This window comes from Emys orbicularis, chromosome 11, assembly GCF_028017835.1.
Source record: "Emys orbicularis isolate rEmyOrb1 chromosome 11, rEmyOrb1.hap1, whole genome shotgun sequence".
Lineage (NCBI taxonomy): Eukaryota > Metazoa > Chordata > Testudines > Emydidae > Emys > Emys orbicularis.
In genome coordinates this window covers 68485497-68501797 of record NC_088693.1, presented here as the reverse complement: position 1 = coordinate 68501797, position 16301 = coordinate 68485497, and the positions used below count along the sequence as shown (strand labels likewise).

Below are 16301 nucleotides of genomic sequence, written 5' to 3'. Positions count from 1 at the left end.
ACCCTGCCCCTGTGATTACCCCCTCCCCCAACTCTCACAGATCATTCACCTGGTTGCCACTTATCACCCCTGAGGAAACCTGCATCAACCAATCGCTTATGTGACGTCTCCCCATCTGTTCCCTGCTGGCCTGTTAATGTTCAGCAAATAGCTCACCCCAGTCAGGGGCCAGGGCCTCTCCGTTTCCTCCTCATCCACCTGCTTCATCCAGCCCAGTGAGTCCAGAGACATATAAGGGGTCAGCTTGACAGTGCTGATTGACCCGGTCCGCTCAGACTTACTTTGTGTGTGTGTGTGTGTGTGTGTGTGTGTGTGTCTGTGTGTGTGTGTGTGTGTGTGTGTGTGTGAGTTCATCCGGTTCTGGAGCTGGAGAAATCCAGCCCTAGGGAACCTAGGTCCTGCAGGATTCCTCCATTGGGAAATGTCTTCAATTTCTCCTCATCTGGAAGTACTTCCCTGCCTCTAATTACTTTTGCTGTTTTCTATTTTTCGAGGTGACGAGATCAGAACATAATGCAGTTAGGAAGCAGAGGGTCAATCATCAATTTATATCATTTCAGTTTTTATTTTACATCTTCCAGTTTTATTAAATATTAAAAAAAATAAATATTTTAAATATATTAAAAACATTAAATATTATAAAAACAGTCCATTTGATAAATATGCACATAAATAAATGATAGATACAATAAATAACTTAAATAAAAACCAGATTTGTTTAAATAAGGATCGCATCAGATGCCTTAACATTATGTCAGCCAGTAAAACAAAAATAGATTCTAGGAATCTTATACAGCAACACCTTCTATGCATGAAAATTATTGCATTTTCCAGCATCTTTCTAAGACACTAATGAAATACTCACTAGTCTGTAAATCAAAGAAACAGGGTGAAAAAACTAGTCCTTTCAATTAAAATAAATAACGGCAACACTTAACATACTATTGGCAAATATTTTTGTGTAGCAATAAACCAATACAATAAATAATAATATCCTCTAGGGCCAAATTTTAATCCCACTGAAATCAGTGGCCAATCTCCCATTGATTTCAGGGGGAACAGGCCCTACACTTTAGCTGCAGTTAAGGAATTGGCCTAGAACCAATCAGCTACTGGCAATTGGAGTCGGACAGGTCTGTTCCTGAAGATCAATTGTATGTGAATCTTTTGATCTGAGATCATGGGTGATGGGTATCCGTGGTAAAATGCCAAGATGGAAAGAGCATCACACCTGGTTAAAATACAGTGTCCTGTAGGAAGGATTCAGGGTTCCCATTCGCTGGGCTCTCCAGTGTCTGATTACATGCATGAGGTGAGACAGTGTAAAGATCTGGCGTTTAGGTGCAGGACTCCATGTAGGCTGCGCACTTCAAGTCATTGTTCAGCAGTCGGAAGAGATTGAGGATCACAGATGCTTCCAGGCATCCTGGAGTTTCCTGGGACAGGAGAGAGGGAGTGAACACATTTGTAACAGAGAATGGCTGGCTAGCAATGGGCCAGCGAAAGCTACTGCACACAGGCCTGATGGAGGGGGGAGGTGTAAATAGATAGGGAGCACAGAGCATGCAGAAAAAGGGTGAACAGAGCAGTGTCTACACAGGAACTTCAAGGAAAGCTAATCTGAACTAACTGTGTGAATTTGAAGTGGGTTAGTTAAATGGCATTAAATTCCTGTGTGAACACCCTCATTCAAAATTAAAGTGGTCTAATTTGGTTACTTTACTTCACTTCCAGAGATCACTTAAACTCTGAATAACAGCATCAATACAGGGCTTTAAAGCAGTTTAACTAATCCACTTTGAACTCACAACTTTAGTTAATTCAGATTAATTTTCCTGGATGTCCTTGTGTAGACAAGACCTTACAAACACTCTAAGGGTACGTCTATACTACCCGCCAGATTGGCGGGTAGAGTTCGATGTAATGGGGATCAATTTATCGCATCTCGTCTGGATGCGATAAATCGATCCGCGAATCGACGCCCGTACTCCACCTCGGCAGGAGGAGTAAGCGGCGTCGACGGGGGAGCTGTGGCAGTCGACTCGCCACCGTGAGGACGGCCAGGTAAGTCGAACTAAGATACTTCAACTTCAGCTACGCGAATAGTTTGAACCACCCCACTAGAGTAGCCCAGGCCTACTTACACAGTGGTCTAATGTCCTGTAATTCTTAGTATACAACAATGTGTGCTGTAGTCTATTACGTTAACCAGTGAGTTTGAATGAAGCAAAAGGCACAGTGATCTGGGGTAATAGTAAATTTGAAGGGTATTATCTTTGGCTCTATCTGATTCCGAAGAAGGGCTGGGCATTGGCAGATCTGAACGAATGAATTATCTCTGGGCCTCTTTTCCCATTGCCCAGCCCAGCATCTACACCTCTTCAAAGTGAATAGCAAGTTAGTGTAAAGCTTTACCCACAGTGTGAGAGAGGGGTTTTTCAGATTTGGCAGCATTTTGTAAAAATATAAATGATTCCACAAGGTACAAGGTGCAAAGCAATGGAGGATCAGATGCCACATATTTATCTGAAACTCTGCTATTTGCATCCTATGGAAGGACCCAAGCTAGGCCACAAGGTAAAGGCTGTTTTCTGGATGCCTGGTCCATTACAGTCTGCAGCAGATGTAATGACCCTTCCTGATATGAGAAATTTACCAGCTTTCTAAACTAATTCAGTCTCAGGACACCTGGACTGCAGAAGACCCTGGACAATATACAGGGCACCATCCTGCACTGGCCCCATGGGAAGGGAATGGAGCTGATGATCCTGTACAGATTTGTTCCCACTAACATGTGATGAAAGTTTGTCTTGTGTGTTTGCCAAATGTACTCACCATCTTCTTGGCTGCGTGGAATTTTTGGAGCCAGCTAGTCAGCCTCCCGGAGCGTCGATGGGAGTCAGGCTGATGTCTGGTCTGAAAAGAAAATCAATACATGAAGCAGACTGGCACATGAGTAGAGATTTCAGGAACAGTGGCTGAGCCTCCTACCTCTCGGTACAAGCCCAAGGCACAAATTGGTTTGATTGAGTTTATCTCGTTCTTTAGACGTGTGGATTCCATGTTAACCTGCCATGTTCTATTAATAATACAATACCAAGCATTTGTATGGTACTTTTCAACTTCAGAAGCGTTTGAAGCGTTAACTAAGGGCTTTCCTGAGCCACGTGGGAATGGCCCTGTGTAGGGGGAGGTATGCCTTGTGCTGCCCAGAGGAGCTCTGGGAGGAACTCCACCGAATAGAAACCGAACATGCCCTGGAGCTGAGCAGGAGTGCAGCATACTCCCCCAGTGTATGCAGCCCTCCATGGGTCTGTCTCCTCCCGGCTCCTCCCCACCTCCTCTGCGATGTTCTGGGGGGCACATGGAAACAACAGTAGCTGTGCTACAGAGAGAACAGTATCTGCAGTGATACCAAACTACAGCCCAGGAGCCGAAGGTGGGGACGTACCCGCTTGCACAGCAGCAGAGCAGCCGGGCATCATCTGTCCCTAACTAGTTAATCAAGTTAATTAGCTAATTAGATTATGTATATAAGCAAGGCATACAGCAGCTACGTAATCCGGACACGTTCATTGTTATAAAGGGGGGTGCAAAGCAAAGTCCACAATTACTGGCACAAGGATGACTAGATCCCGGATCCACTTAAGAAATTAATGCTGTTGGGAGTTCAATAGACAACTCCCAGACCCACTGTGGCGAGAGACATTTGCAATCCAATACTCACGCAGCTCTTCAAGTCCTCTCTGATGTGCCTCAGGATTTCTAATGGCCTCACGAGCGGCTCGGACAGATTGGGATCCCCAAAGTTCTCCAGCACGTCAATAACGAGGTGCAGCTCCTACTTTACCAGGATCACTCTGTCGTGCACCTAGGGAGAAAATGTGCAGGTAAAACAGTGTGTCCAGGGGAGTCGCAGACACGGAGATAAGGAATGTCTGTGTTAGCAGCAGGTAGGCGTGGCCTGCTTAGGGAGACTTTCCAAAGCCATGGCCAATGGGAAGAGACCTAAGACGCAGGGGAGGTGTGAATCCACTCTGTACACAGAGCCTGCTAATCATGAACCTTTGGACTCTGTTGCTTACACCTTCCTTCCTTGGAATCCAACATTTTGTGCTTCAGATCAATCTCAAACCTTTTTTATGTTACAAAAATCTGAAGATATATTTGGCCTGTGCAAGTATTTTTTTTTTTTGCTGGTGATTTGGTGAACGGTTTCTGGATCTTCAAAGTGGCTGTACATAGATGTGGATATGATTTTAGAGTACTAAAATATTCTCTCATGGGAAACCAAAATACAGAAACTGAGGATTTCCTGCCACACGACCTGGAGCTGCTTATGTGAGGGAGGTTAACCAAGTTCAGTCTGGAAATAGATGATAAAGACAGGTGTGGATGAGTTGGCGGTGACAAAGCCTTTGGTTTGTTGAACACTGAGGATAAAGTTAGTATCATGCCTTGTATTAAGAGGGAATAAGGTAGAGATGTTGAGATGTAAATTGTTTCCTGGCTCAATTATTTGTTAAACTGATTCACAGTCTCAACGTTTGTCTGGCTTCCCAGCCCTAAGGATGTACAAAATATAGAAATAGAAAAAGGGCCAGATTCCAACCTCAGCTGACTCCTGTGTCATTTGGGAATAAATTCCCTGTCCATGTTACTCTGAATCTACAAAAGGATCACCTGAAATCAGCATCCAGCTTGGAAAGAGACAGTTCTGCAACTTTGGAAAGAAGCAAGTGCTATTTTGTAACTGCGTCTCTCTTGGCAGAGGTCTTGCTTACCGACAGCTCTTTGACTTCCCAGTTCCGGTGGAAAATCTTGGTGTTGCATTTTCGGTCTGACAACAGCACGATGTCCTCCTGGAGGCACAAAATGAGAACACAGGGAAATGTGTAAGTGGAGGCAAAGCAGGGGAGAAAGTGCCAAATTCTGCCAACAGTTACATCATATAACCCCATTCAGCCATGCGAACGTGCCAAATCCTGGCAGAATTTGACACAACACTTTGATCCCCTAATAATGCTGCTGTCCTAGAGTCTTGGCTCTTTCCAAGAAGGTGCCAAAGATGGGACAGGCGTCAATAACACGCTCTTGTCATATTGCTTTGCTGGTTTCAGGTTGTGAACTGCATTTGTACAGGAGTTTAACTGAGAACCGGCATCCTTTAACTCTTGACACGGAGGATAACTTGACCACTAATCTGAGTGGTGCACTTCCTCAGCTTCAGCGTTAGTTAACATGGAATGTTTGCACGACTTAAAAATAAGTGACTGGATCTCTCTAATGCTGCTTGGTGGCATGACATGAATTTGGGGTCCTCAGATTGTCTGTTTAAGGGACTAGACTCGGTTTTCTCTGGAAGGGAAAGACCGCAGATAGTTAAAAACTGGGTCTCATTCTCTAGGTTTGATGGTAACTCAGGACAGAGTTTGAACCCCTTTCAGAACTTTTTGAGATTTAAGATTAAGGACGGTTGACTCTATAAGAAATCTGAGATGGCCAGGCCCTAACGTCCTTAGACTGACTCAGATCAGAAACACCCACTTAGACAGATTGTCCCTTCTTTCTCTCCTCGCTCTTTTCTAACAGTAAGAATCCCATTCTTTCCCTGTTATTGTCTAATCTGTGATTCTGCCCTAGATCAGTTCCAACCTTCCTGCCCTGAACATGACTCTGCCTCTCTCCACATCTATGATCCCCATTCCCCAAATATCTGAATACTTGCCGGAGCTGAACATTCTGAGCTTTGCCCTTTCATAATTAAGACTGGGTGAGGGATCACCAACAAAGAAGATCCAGACAGAGAGACTTCTCTCTATTGTATCTGCAACCCTACACCCCAACCTTACCTAAGCATATGCCTCCCATCTTATTTCATCTGCCCATAGTAATATGCCGAGAAGGCTGCTGTTGAAACTACAGCCTAGCACTCACATTGCCATTATTACCCTACTTATGTGTCTTCTTTGCACTTACAAATCTGTCCTTGACATTCTTGAAGGTCTCCAGTTCCCGGGGTGGCAGGGACTTGTATTTTGAGAGGTGGCACTTCTTCATCTGAGCACCTTTGGGAAAGGCCTCTGTAGACACTGTCCATAGGGTCAGGACCAGGAGCAGTTTGCAACCCATCATTTTTCCTATTGAATCAGAAAGGGGAATAACACGCATCACTCCATTTCCAGGTTACAAGGATTATAAACTGTATTTTTGACAGTCTGACAAAGTGGGGAAAGAAGGGGTGCAGGAAGATGAGGGCTACAATCAAATATATACATTGGTGGGTTGACCCCAAAGATCACAGCTGAGCAAACTCAACTCTTCTATTCACAAATGTTTTCAGATCCGGCCTCTTAATTTACAGCCCCAGCACTAAAAATAAAAAATAAACTGGTAAGGTACTTAGAGGAATGGATAGTGTTGGATCCTTACTCTTTAGAGTAGATCACAGCAGATCAGTCTAGTAAGCCCATGTGCTAGACAGAAGCCCCAGACTTAGTGGCACGTACCTTGGAGCATGTTTGCTGGGAAATCGCTTTAGTCTCTTCTTCTTCTTCCTCAGGATTGCTTGGCCTCCCTCTGGTCTGTGAATGTAGCCTCGCTTTGCCATTGCTCTTGCTTTTATACTCTTTAGGAAAAAATAAAATTAAATCTTGTTTTGCTTTAGTCATAGGAGAAAACCCCACACGTTAATGCTGCTATTTTATCAATGGAAACTGGAAAGTGAAAGTACGGCAGGTGTATCTAGCTCCTAACCCTCTGCCCTCACCAGGGATTCCCAGGTGAGGGAACCTCTGCATGACATAATGACCAAATGATGCAAGGTTTTCCTGCCTAGAGTAGGTGAGTTCTGTTTCTAATCTTAGCATTGCCCAGCTTCCGGGTTTGCCATGTTATTCTAATAATCCACTGAGCAGCCTTTTCATTCATTTTTCCCCCGCCCCCTGTGAGTCATCACTGATCAGCGAAGGGGAGGAGGACTGTGCTCTCACAAATGGGCAGAAAGGGACTGTTCCCAGAAGGGAGCCTTCCCCTGCAGTCTTGATAACATACAGGTTAACGATCCATGTTTGTGATTTACCTGGCCTGGGGGAAGGAGAACCTGGGAAGCACTTTTGCCACTAGTCCAAGGGGGAAGAGCCAGCCACAGGCTGTCTGAGATCTGGGCCAGGAAGGCTGAGAACCAGCAGCCTGAGAGCTGGGCCAGGCTGAATGGGAGTGTGGCAGGGGAGCAGGCCGGGGCTGGCAGGAAGTTAGTAGAAGCTGCAGCAATAGTACTATACAGCCCGGGGGAAACAGCAGAGACTGGAGGGGGGAGGCACAGAGGTAGCAGCCTTCCAAGATACTCCAGACCCAGGGCACTGGTCTAGAGAAGGACTCTTCTTCACCACTGGGGACGGGCTGTGTGTTTTCAGAGGCACTGAAATAAATAAGGGCCGTGTGTCAAGAGGGGTTTGTTAGCAGGTAGCTTGCAACAGAGGCTCTGACAGGTGGCCAACAGGAAGACAAGTCACAGACTCTGAGTGAAATCACCGGCAACGAGCCTGAACTGTGGCCAGTGGGCCCTACAAGCCAATACTTAATTTCCCTCCACAAAGGGATGGCTTACCAAGGGCAGGCCAAGGTCTCGGCCTGAGTCGCCCCTAGGGCAAGGATACACTTGTATTCAGCATGAGGAGTGGCCGAAGTTGCAGAGTTAGGAACTAGCACATGTATCTTTTCTTGTAACCGTTCAAACCACTGTAGTGAGGGAACTCGCCTCCTTTCATTTCTTCCAGGCCTAGAAAGGAATCGTTGCAGCTGGGCTGTGAGTGCATGGGCCTGTTGGGTAGAGAAGCTGGTTGACAAGACTCTGCAGAATACTTCTTCCTTCGGCCTTACATCCTCTTCCGTTGTCCTCTCACACCAGTCACATCTCTGACTGTTTCTGCCTACATCTAGCTCCGAACCCTCTACCCAGTCTGACTTGCACTCAGCCTATACAGGTCATGCCTGGTGAGCGTCTTACTCCCATGGATTCTTTTAATTAACTGAGATGATTGTGATGTCAGTTCCTGAGTTAATTTTAAAGTCAACATTCCTGCCATAAATATTCAGTTTCGCTCGCGAGGCAGGCTCTATATCATCAGAAGTGATAGATCCCAGAAACAATGGCTCTTAATTGTCTGTATTATGATCGACTCCCTGACTGCTTTGATGCAGCAAACAGGTGCAAAATGTCCATATTTTGTGCATTTAGTACACCATGTGTCTCTGGCTAGTTTTTTTGCTTAATGGCTTTGTTATTTGAAAAGCTGTGGCTAAGATTAAACCTTTCAATGGTAGCTGCTGTGAAAGGTTTTTAATCTGTTAATGCAATAACTAGACTGTCTGATCTTTCATGTTTTGCATTCCCATGATCACAGTTTTCAGCCAGAGTATGCAGAAGTCTTATGAAACATTCAACATTTTCCCATGGCTCTTGAATTCTCCAGTTTTCATAAACCACTTATCTCTGAGGTATAAAGAACGCATGAAACATAGCCAGAACGCTTGCATAGTCATGTTTGTGACTGTCTTGAGTAAAAATCAAAGGATTTAAAGATATGCTCTGCCTGCGTCTCCACGGCATAAATGAAAGAATATACCTGCATATCTCCAGTTTCTTTGTGGACCTTGGTAGCAATGTGAAATCTTGCAAAATATTGTTTCCAGCCTGTCCATTGTAAAGGTTTGTCAAAGTGGACATTTTCTGAGGCATTGAAGAGGTGGCATGTTGATGAAATCCTGCAACCTTTCTTGCTTTGTTCCTTCTGTCTGCAACTTTTGTTGCTGTTTCCTTCTGTTTCTGTTCTTAGTTTACTCCTGACAACAAGTCACGTTCTCCTGTACCAGCAATGGCCTGGTCACAGAGCTTGCTTATATATACCGGATATGTTCATCATGAGATTCTTTATTACTCTACCAGGTATGGCTCAGTAAGCTTTAAATAAAGTATTTTGCACACAGCACTACGTGACTGAACAGTATAATACAGTTTAGCATCCATTACTGCCTGTTCCAGCCAAAAACCAGCCAGTAGCAAGTGAAGCCATGCCTTTGTGGTCAGGTCAAGCACAGTACACCAGAGTGGCAGTGCCAACACTACCATCCAACAGAGACATCGGGCCTCCATCCTCTAAGGCAAGGAGTGGAGATTAGAGGGAGGCTGAATGACTCTTGCACTCAGGAAAAAATGTGACAGTCCTCCCGGTTGGTATTTTAAAAGTCTCCGATCAGTGTGTAGTTAAAGCAGGTGTCTTGGGGAAAGCAATCTGCATTCAGCTCCAGGAGGCAGCGCTGTCAGTTCAGGGGTATTGCTGTCAGTTCAGTGGGAACCTGTCTGTTTCTCAATCTTGTCACGTGTGAACTTTGCAAGCCACACAGTAGGAGCTTAGTTTTTGCTTGGACTTTGCCGCAAGTGCAGAAGTCCTCTCAGGGTTGCTCTGAAATGGTGTGCAATCTGCGAGCTTGGTCTGAGGTTCCAGCTTCTTACGGAATTGACAGTCACAGGAATTTAGTCTGGGCTCCCCAGGGAACATTTGTTTGGCTCTAATGGTAATGCCAAAAGGAAGGAGAAAGACAAGAGTCACATCTCTCTTTGGCCTTTTAGTTGCGTGTTTGGAAATGCAGTGAGGGGGATCCAAAAGCAAGCAGCTTCGCAATGCAAAACAGAGGCAGTGTGGCCTAGTGGCTACAGTGTAAGATCAGCTCTCAGGATTCTTGGCTCTGCCACTGGCCTGCTGAGTGATCTTGGACAAGTCACTTTGCCTCTCTGTGCCTTAGTTCCCCATCTGTGCAATCAGGAATAATGAGAATGACTTTGGGATCTACTCCTGCACAGAACTGTATAGGAGCTGGGTTTTATTACTCCAGTGCACCCAATAGTCTGTTTACAAATTAAAAGACAGGAATGCCAAGGTCTGGGAAACCATTTTATTTGTTTACAATTATAGATAAAAAGGCACCATCTTAGTAATAGATAAATACATAAAAATAAATAGCTGATCCATAATAAATAACACTTTGGTTCAAGTCGGGAAGTTATACAAATCAATTACTCTTCTTAGTTTTGTAATAATACGTAAAGAAGCAGCAAGATAAAAATACACTCTGTATAAATACATCTGTCGAGGATCTGTACAGTAAGAACTTCCTAAGTTCAATATTAATGCATTTCCTGAGGTTGTTTCTAAGAGATCCGAAGCCATGACTAGTGTGTAAATCCTAGAACTGGAGTGTGTGTTTTATTAAAATTAAAGCTTATTAAATGTTTCCAATATTTTTGGTTATGTTACCTTGACTAAAATGCTTTCATATAGTGACAATACAATTACATCCAATAAATAATATCCCCAGAGGGCCAAATCCCTGTGAAGTCTAAGGAGTCTAGAGTGCTGCACCAGCTGGAAATCGGAGCAACCTGGAGGCCAACTGTTGTGTAATTCTTTGGTATAAAAGGATGGAATCCGTTTGCTCGGGGATCTATGATCAGCAGCCGGAGGGAGAAGATGAATGTTCCTGGTTCACACACAACTTCTCCCAATATGTATGCGGTGCTCTCAGGCTAGGGACTCTCCAGTCTCTAAGTAGATGTGGACACGGGCACTGCAGAGACCAGATGGCTACACACACAGCTCAATGTAGGCTGCGCATCTCAAGTCTTTGTTCAGCAGTCGGAAGAGATTGAGGATCACAGATGCTTCCAGGCAGCCAGGTGTTTCCTGGGAAATGAGAGAATATTTACAACAGGAAGTGTGAATGGGGCTAAATTAAAGCCACCACGGGTATGTTGCATAATTAGGAGGCAAGTGCATATCTATAAGAAGCACAGAAGATGTGGAAAGAGGGTGAGTGCTGGAAACAGAGCAATGTGAATGCGGATTTCTGGAACCCAAGCAGATGCACACGCAAACTGCAGTTTAACGTACTATCATGAAATGCAGCATAATTCAAACCACACATTAGCTGTTGCTGTAGTCTGTGACATCATTGCACAATGGATCCCGCCCTGGCCTCTTGGATGGAAACCTAGTAGGCGCGTTCCTTCTCTAATTTGTATGGAAGTTCACTTTCCTCATTGTCTCCAATGACTACTCACCGTCTCCTTGCTCTTATGGAAATTTTGGAGCCAATTGTTCAGCCTCCTGGAGTGTCGATGAGAATGAGTTTGTCTGGTCTGTAAACAAAGTTGATACAGACTGGTTGGTGCCCAGAGATTTCAACCGACAGTGGACCAAAGCCCTTTCTCTACAGGCGCAGAGCAGTTCTTGCCCTGACATAGTCTAGGCGGCTACCCTTGTGCATGTCATATCAACTACCCCCGCTTTCAATGTCCCATATACGGATGGGCCCAAAGCAAGAGCCACATGCAAGTATTTGCTGGCACTGAAAGAGATATCTGGCACTGAATACTCACACAGTCCCTCAGGTCCCCTCTGATCTGTGTCAGGATTTTTAGCGGCCTTGAGAGCAGCTTGGACAGACTGGGGTCCTCAATGTTCTCCAGCACGTTAATGGTAAAGTCCAGCTCCTTCTCTACCAGGATGACTCTATCGTGCACCTGGGGAGAGAAACTTGTAGGTAAGGGAGTGTCTGTGGGAGAAAGAGGCACAGCTGTGCAGATACAGGACTAGAAATTCCCATGCGTAGGGGCTGGCAGACTAGGTTGAAACAGGAGCTTTTCCAAAGCCACTCAGGGCTTTCTTGATTTGTCAATAAATGAAATATTAAAATCATTCCTGACTGGAAACAACTTCATCTCCACATGTTTTTCTTGACACCAGTTTATAGCCAGTGAGAAGGCACCTGAACTGAAGGTAGGGGTGACCCTTATTTACACCGAGAAAGAGCCACTGTCAGATCTGACATGCTCCTGACTAAATCAGTGACTACAAAGTCAATGGTCAAAGTGCCTTGTGTCAGATTAGCACAAGGGTAAGTGAGATCAGATTCAGCGAGAAAGGGACACATGTTAGGAAGGAACCATCTGCTAGAATAGTGGTTCTCAAACATTTCTACTGGTGACCCCTTTCACATAGCCAGCCTCTGAGTGCGACCCCCCCTTATAAATTAAAAACCCTGTCAAATATATTTAACACCATTATAAATGCTGGCGGCAAATCAGGGTTTGGGATGGAGGCTGACAGCTCGCGACCCCCCATGTAATAACCTTGCAGCCCCCTGAGGGGTCCCAAACCCCAGTTTGAGAACCCCTGTGCTAGCATGTGACCTTCTTGTGCCCCTTGGCTGAGATTTTTCGTACCGACAGCTCTTTGACTTCCCAGTTCCGGTGGAAAATCCTGGTGCTGCATTTTCGGTCTGACGACAGCATCATGTCCTCCTGGAGGCAGAAGGAAAGAACAGAGACCCATATTTATGTAGGAGCAGGAACAAACCTGTACTAGTTCTTCCCTCAGTTCTCTCCACGCAATCCCAGCGGTGATGCAGGGAGACGAGATGCTGACATCAAATGTCTCCCTTGTACCTCGAGGGCTGGTATCCTCAAGGGATATGACAGGGATATGCATCACCAAGTTCAAACTGTGCTTTGTCGCTCTCCTCCAGCGAGGAGAGGACCTGGGCTCAGCAGGCGCTGTGCTAGAGCCTGCTGCTGGCCAGCAGGGTGCTCGAGCTGGCAGAAAAGTAAAACCAAATCCTTCTTGGTAGTTGGTTTTGAGCTTCTTCCCTGAGTGCAGAGGGACATGCAGAGCGGGCCGCTGTTCCGATGACAGCCTAGGGCTCACAGTGCTGTTATTGCCCAGTGTGTGTTCTTCACACTTACAAATTTGTCCTTGGCTTTCTTGAAGGCCTCCAGTGCCCGAGGTGGCAGGGACTTGTATTTTGCGAGGTGGCATTTTGTCCTCTCAGTGCCTTTGGGAAAGGCCTCTGTAGTCATCGTCCAGATGGCCAGAGCAAAGAGAACTTTGTCGCCTACGTTCCCCATTTTCCCTAAGGGAGACAGAACGGGAGAGATACATCACTGACATGCCAGGCTGCCAGGCTTACCAGCCAGCGAGTTGGACGCTGTCTCATAAGCTAGGCCTGCACTGGAGACAAACCTAGCTCTAAATTTTCTTTTTACTGTTCCTTAAAACATGGTTAAATCTACTGCAGGAGGCAGCTGGTGACACAGAATCAGTGAAATGCCCGGCTCTGAGCTGTGGCTTCCTATAGGGGACTGGGAAGTAAAACAATTGTTACCATTTCTCAAGCCTTCCTCAAGCCAACCAGTTAATTTGATCCGCTGTGAAATGAAACAGCTGGCGAAAGTGATGTTTTCTTCTTTTTCTTAAAACTAACTTATTGACATTCAGCAGAATTATCTGGTCTTTTCAAACCACCCTTCAGACTTCAGCTGTTGTAAATACTTGCACACTATATAGTCAAACAATAAAGTATCTAGTAGGTGCAGCAGGATACATCATCCTACAGCATTTGTTACAAATTTATCCTGCTTCTTTTAGTATAGCAAAGTATGAACGAATCCTAATTTTACGCAAATATATATCTGCTACTTGCAAAATAGTTCTGATAAATAATTTTCAGGCTACTGACTCTTTTTGTCTGTTAGCAATTTGATAGTCGTATTTTCTTTCTGGTCTCCTAAGTCACGACATTGTTTCTTCTCCATAATTTGATGACTGAACTATTTTTAATCCATGCACATTTTTGTATGAAATATCAGTTGTGAAAGTTTTGGGGTAGGCAAACACTTTTTGCAAGTACCCAACAATTCTCCAGATAGAAAACTAAAACACCCTACAAATCATAGCAACCTGAACTCTGATTTTCTCCAGGAAAATATTCATGAATCAGAGGGTTTTTTTGTTTAACTATTCAGCCATTAATAATACATTACAGGTGTAACGCACTTTGCTTGTACAACATATATTCCTTGCTGTCTACCATAGAGCACAATATAATCACTCGGTAAAGAGAAACTGTGTAGTAAGGAGAGGCTCGAGACTAGTCACTCTTACCTTGCCGTGTATTTGCTGGGATGTTGCTTTAGTTGCCTCTTGTGTCTCAGGGCTGCTTTGCCGCTCTCTTGGCTCTGAATGTGGTTTTTCTTCTCCATGGCTCTTGCTTTTATACCAAAAGGCTCTTTCTGGTTAAGAAAAATAATATGAAACCTCATTTTGCTTTAGTCTAGGGCAGAAAAACCCAGCTCTGCTGTCACCCAGCAAAGAGCAGCAAAGTGTTTGGAAAGGGAAAGTGAGAGTGAGGCAGGTATCACACCTGAGCTCAGAGCCCTGAGGGATTTCCACCTGATGAAAACACTGTGATGTCACAAGTGAATTATGCAAGAGTTCCCTGCCTAGAGTAGGTATGTATGTAGACTTGGCCTTTGCTGAATTGCTAAGCCAGAAGAATCTCAGCCCCTTTTGTTTTTAAAGTCCTCTTCCTTGCAGATATAGCCCCGAAAATGTAAAATGATCAGGAGGGTTGGAACCTTCTTGCCAATCTCCTGCAGATCACAGGTTACTTACAGCAAACCAGGGCTTGCCTTTAATGTCTAGATACATCATAGATGTGCACTGAGGACTACAGTTAAGGCCGACATGCAGGAATTTCGAGCTGGGTGGGTATTCGTTTGTCCATCCCATTTGTTTTACTTTTCACCACAAAGCCAAGAACATACGGTCCCTGTGGAGGTCTTCTGTACTCTAACATTACCAGTTAGCTGCAGTAGCATTTATTCCACTCGTTCACTGAGGCCCCAGTCAGGTTCTGGGCCTCATTATATAAGCATCGTACACATAAAATACAGGCAGTCCCCTATATACGTTTACAGTCTAAATGGAGCCTTGTCACAATGGGGTTGTAGAACACAAGTGAGGGGGAGAGACAAGGACGGCAGTAATAGGAGCAAAGCTTTGCCCGGATTAATGAAGAGTACATGTGCTATTGTCTCCTTTCCTAGGTACAGCTCTTTGCAGTCCTCCCCTCCCCCCACCTGCCACCCCTAGGCCTCACGCTGTACTCGTACGTGTGTTATGATCTGTTTCCTGTCTTTTGTTCTGATCTTTTTGCTGTATTCAATGGCTGTTGTCTCCTTGCCTCGGTCAAGGCTGAGCTCCATTATTCAGACAGACTCGGATGAATACAGCCAGACAACTTTTAAAGTAACAGATCTCATGCTCCCTTTCCTCATTTAAACGCGACCCAAACGGGTCTCTGAAATAACAAAGCTACATCACATCAAATAAATATTTTTTAAAAGTTATTTCTCCTTTGCTTACCTGGCAGTATGTAGAATGGTACAACTTTCAAGTGTCAACCAGGCCTGACTGTGATTTCTTAATTGATACAATTATACCAATACAACAAAGTGTGGATGCAGTTATCTCAGCATAACGGTGCCTGATACCTGTACAGGCAGAGCTATTGCCGGTATAAAGCATCAGCATTCCTTTAGGGGGGCTGAGGGGTACAGTAAGGGAGGTTGTACTGTTTAACCATACCAGCATACCGCTATAGTCAAAGCAGTACAACGTACTAGTTGTGAAAATCTTTGATTTCAGGGGCTTGCATTTGACTAGAGCAAAGGGCTCTAGAAACACATAAAAACACAGCTCACTCTTTTCTAGGAAACAGACTCTTGAATGACTACACTCAGGTTTTGGAAGGTAGAAAAACCCTTTGATTCACCTTTGAAGTCTGCCAGTACTTACTCAGACAAAACACCCATTAACTTCCGTAGTATTCAGCCTATGAAAGCACTGCAGACCCAAAGCTAACCAGCTTCCCATGCCTAACTCTCTCAATAATGGGATTTGATGATTTTTTAAACTAACAGTTTGTTAAGAAGATTTCACTCCCTTCCACTTGCTGGCCTGTACATTTCATTGCCTTTCCAGCAACTTCCTTTTATTAGCCCTGATTCGTGTTCACCTTCTATGCATTATTCTCTCTCTCTGCCGACAAGTTCTGTTGAACATAACCAGGTCACTGGCAGGCGTAGTTATCAGTTATGTCGACACAGGTGTTTAAATTCCTGGTGCTACCTGTGCCATTGTAGGATGTTATGGCTATTAGCCAGGATGGGTAAGAATGGTGTCCCTAGCCTCTGTTCGTCAGAGGATGGAGATGGATGGCAGGACAGAGATCACTTGATCATTGCCTGTTAGGTTCACTCCCTCTGGGGCACCTGGCATTGGCCACTGTCGGTAGACAGATACTGGGCTAGATGGACCTTTGGTCTGACCCAGTACGGCCTTTCTTATGTTCTTATGTTCTTCTTATGTGCATGTTCTGCGCACAACGCTTCTAATGAATAA

At 44.8% G+C, this 16301-nt stretch overlaps 1 pseudogene; it reads right to left on the bottom strand.

Annotated features, from left to right (window-relative positions):
• Positions 1-1337: 1337 nt before the first annotated feature.
• LOC135885329 (uncharacterized) lies at positions 1338-15103 on the bottom strand (annotated as a pseudogene).
• Positions 15104-16301: the final 1198 nt, after the last annotated feature.